Source organism: Chlorocebus sabaeus, chromosome 10, assembly GCF_047675955.1.
Source record: "Chlorocebus sabaeus isolate Y175 chromosome 10, mChlSab1.0.hap1, whole genome shotgun sequence".
Classification (NCBI taxonomy): Eukaryota; Metazoa; Chordata; class Mammalia; order Primates; family Cercopithecidae; genus Chlorocebus; species Chlorocebus sabaeus.
This window is the reverse complement of record NC_132913.1, coordinates 82,169,794-82,174,018: the sequence shown is the minus strand read 5'-3', so window position 1 is coordinate 82,174,018 and position 4,225 is coordinate 82,169,794.

The following is a 4,225-nucleotide window of genomic DNA, read 5'->3' as shown; positions in this document are numbered from 1 at the left end:
CTGTGCTGAAAATGCTAAATAATTTGTCAAACATTGAATGTGCAGGCACAAGTCTGCATTTGTGTGTGTGGGTGTGAGATCTAGATGCACTTGCACTGGTATTGAACTAAATGGTACAAACCATTAATATATGTAGGGGCAATTTAAGTACTGCAGTAGTAATAACATTTTAAGTGGAAGCAAGCCTTATTTTCTTGATCCTGTTTTTTAAGCCTCATTTTGATTTCTAGGTTGAGAATAACAATTATAGTAAAATTATCATACTGATCATAGTTTACAATTATCATAGTAAAAACCTTCTATATTTTCATATGTTACCAAAATGCAGTTCAAATTATTTAATGTTGTAGGCTTTTGTCAAAATGGCAACAATTTGGATACATTTAAAAATATAAAATTTAAGTCTATATAATTTTTTTTTTCTCAATTCTACCTCCTGAACAAGTAGGACTCCGGGGTGCTGAGGTCAATGTGGGAAAGAGTATCTCAATGTCTGGGTTTGGTATGGGAGATGCTATAATACTTGCTTTACAGATGCAATTGATGAACGTAGGCAGAAATATTGGAAACAACATATTTTTGAAAATTAAAACCTGGAGTTGGGCCAGGCATGGTGGCTCACGCCTGTAATCCCAGCACTTTGGGAGGCCGAGGCAGGCAGATGAGGTCAGGAGATCGAGACCATCCTGGCTAATACGGTGAAACTCTGTCTCTACTAAAAATACAAAAAATTAGACAGGTGCGGTGGCGGGCGCCTATAGTCCCAGCTACTTGGGAGGCTGAGGCAGGAGAATCGCTTGAATCCAGGAGATGGAACTTGCAGTGAGCCAAGACTGCGCCACTGCACTCCAGCCTGGGCAACACAGCAAGACTAACAACAAACAACAAACAACAACAACAACAACAACAACAACAAAAATGGGAATTAAGATCAAACCAATTTACTAGTCTGAAAGTGATTAGAGGATGATAATGTAAGTATATCCCCAGTACAAAAACTAGGACAATTAACTCAAAAATCCATGTATGTGTTTATGTCCACAGATACACATAAAGTTTTATAACAAGCCGGGCGTGGTGGCTCAAGCCTGTAATCCCAGCACTTTGGGAGGCCGAGACGGGTGGATCACGAGGTCAGGAGATCAAGACCATCCTGGCTAACCTGGTGAAACCCCGTCTCTACTAAAAAATACAAAAATCTAGCCGGGCGAGGTGGCAGGCGCCTGTAGTCCCAGCTACTCGGGAGTCTTGAGGCAGGAGAATGGCGTGAACCCGGGAGGCGGAGCTTGCAGTGAGCTGAGATCCGGCCACTGCACTCCTGCCTGGGCGACAGAGCGAGACTCCGCCTCAAAAAAAAAAAAAAAAAAAAAAAAAAAAAAAAAAAAGTTTTATAACAGAAGGTGAGAATGGGATCTAAGGCAACTTCTACATGGTAAATAGGTGCAGTAATTTTTACTGGTGGGTGACCATGGCAATACAAAGATGGGAGGGAAGGGTGGATGAACAATACTATAGGTACTGTTGGCTGGAGGAAAGAAATGGTAGCCCTGGACATAGCTGAGTGATTTCAGGATCCTTAAATAGATTCATGCCCAAGTATCTTAGTCTGTTTGGGCTGCTATAGCACAAATATCACAGGTTGGGTGGCTTAACAACAAACGTTTATTTCTCATAGTTCTGGAGGGTAGAAAGTCCATGATCAAGGCATTGGCAGATTCAATGTCTGGTGAGGGCCCACTTCCTGGTTCACAGATGACCGTCTTCTCACTGTGTCCTCACTTAGTAGAAGAGGTGAGAGAGCTCTATGGGGTTTCTTTTATAGGGCACTAATACCATTCATGAGGGCTCCACCTTGGTGACCCAATCACCTCCTAGAGGCCACCTCCAAGCACCATCACTTGGTTTTAGGCTTTAATGTATAAATATTAGGAAGACATAAAAGTTCAGTTTTTGCACCAAGCATGGGAAGTACAGCACTGAAGGCTGTATACTCTCATCGAGTTTTGAAAATGGTGATAACAATAATAATAATGATTAAAAAATCGTAAAAGTAATGACAGTTATTTATAACCTTGCACCCCCACCCATAAAACTACCCTCATCTTTTCCACTATTCACTCTATGGAGGTCCAAACACGGCAATCAAATTATTCAAGTTATATTCCAGGAATATTGCTTGGCACCTTCTGAACAAACCGTCTCCCAGAGTCAGCATAGCCAATCCCTAATCCTATCTATATCACTCTCTAAATATCAGCAGTTTTACAGTTTTCTCCATGTTCGTCACTATCATCTATTCCAAGCTACCATCCTGGCTCAAATGGAATATATAATAGCCCTTTCGCTTGATTATATTATTGTTCAAAAATAGTTCATTTATACTCCCCCAACTTTTCATGGGGCAGTATGATTTTCCACAACTTAGCCTCAAGAAAGTGAATGGGAAAGTGAAAAATGCCTTTGGTCAATGCTTAATGTGCTTTTGTATTTGAGTGTGCCCTCTTGTGCCTCTACCATTGCTGTGAGAATGTATTCCCAGCTAGCTCACTGGTCCAAAGAAAATAGACAAGTAGCTTGCTGTGAAAAATCATAGTAGGCGTTTGAAAATTAATATAATTTGTCCTAATCTTTAAATTACAAATAAGTTATTTTAAAACTGACTTGTATTTTATGAGCTTCTGAAAAAAAATCACAATTTGACCTTAATTCTAGCATATATGTTAACATTCATAAGTATTGTCAACCAAGACCCAATCCTGAAGCCTCAATCACAGATGCCATTTAGTGTGATTCAGTACAAGGCTGTATTAAAACAGAACAAAACAAAATGAAACAAACAAAAATCTACCTCTAATTGGTAATGCATAATGTGAAACCTAAACTAAAGAAATACCTCTGCTGTTGAAGGCATCATCGTTAGGTGATGCCCAGTGGAGAAGAACTTGATATTGAAACCCACCTTTTTGAGGCATTATAGATGATGAAGCATAAACGAACACAGGAGGAGCAAAATCATCATAATGGAAATATGTATTTGCAAAGTATCTCCAAGGATAACATGATATATTGGAAGTCATGGATAACTAATGCCCCGGGAGATATATGTTGGAAAATGATAAAAAATGGTTTTTAAAAATCCTTCAAAGGGAAACAAAACTTTTAGATCAATAATGAAAACCCCAAAAAGGCCAACAGTATTTCAGTGTTTTCAAATGAACACCATAACGGGAGATACCCATTATCTTATGGTTTTCTTTACCAAAGTATTATAGTAAGTCAATGATTTATTTTACTCTGCTCAAGGAAGACCTCATCCACAAAGTAATGCGGGTACAATGAAACCAGTAATAACCATGCGAATGTTCAATATCTTCCCACATTGGATGTCTATTGGTTGAGCAGTGTGCAAGAGAGAAAATCTGTCCCACTTATAATGGCTCCAGCTGACAGACAGGTTTTGCGCTTTGATGTAATGTCTCTTTAAAGGTTCCAGAAATAAAGAGGAATACTTGAACTGGGCTAAAGTCTTCCTTAAACTTGGATTCATTCATGTATGATTATAATTGTAAACCTGATTACATTTTTAGTCAGAATCAGAGGACAGTAGATAATTTTCACATTACATTTATAGACTGGCTATTTCTAAGCCTTTGAGTAGACTTAAATAGCCACGGCTGTTTTCAATACTGTATGGTCGACAATAGAAATAACTAAGAATTTATTTACAATAAACTAGGATGTCAATCTATATAAAAACTAGCTTTTATATTTTTACCACACTTCTCTCTCAAATTTATCCATCCTTCTATGCGATCTTTCTATTTATTGGTTTTGTCTGAATAATGCTAGAAAATTAACTCGACATTATTTAGAACTATGATCTGTGGAAAATTGTTACCTTGAGTACCTAAGAAGTATATCAGTAAAAGCTCTATGCTGAAGTGCAGACATGTTTGTGCTATTGTTAAAAGCACTTTCCTATCCTCTGCTGCTGTGTGGTTAGCCACAGCTTAGCTGAGAGCAGTCAGGATTGTAAATTGCTGACTCCTTGGAGACATACTACACGATGGCACTGAAACCAGCAACATAAAATCATTTCTTTATCTTGTATGCAATATATAAATAAAATAATAACACTTTTAAAAATATTTGAAGTTAAAGAAGGCCAATGTAGCTTGTTTTGCTTTTGAAAGCTCATCTATATTATTTGATAACAGAAATGTTG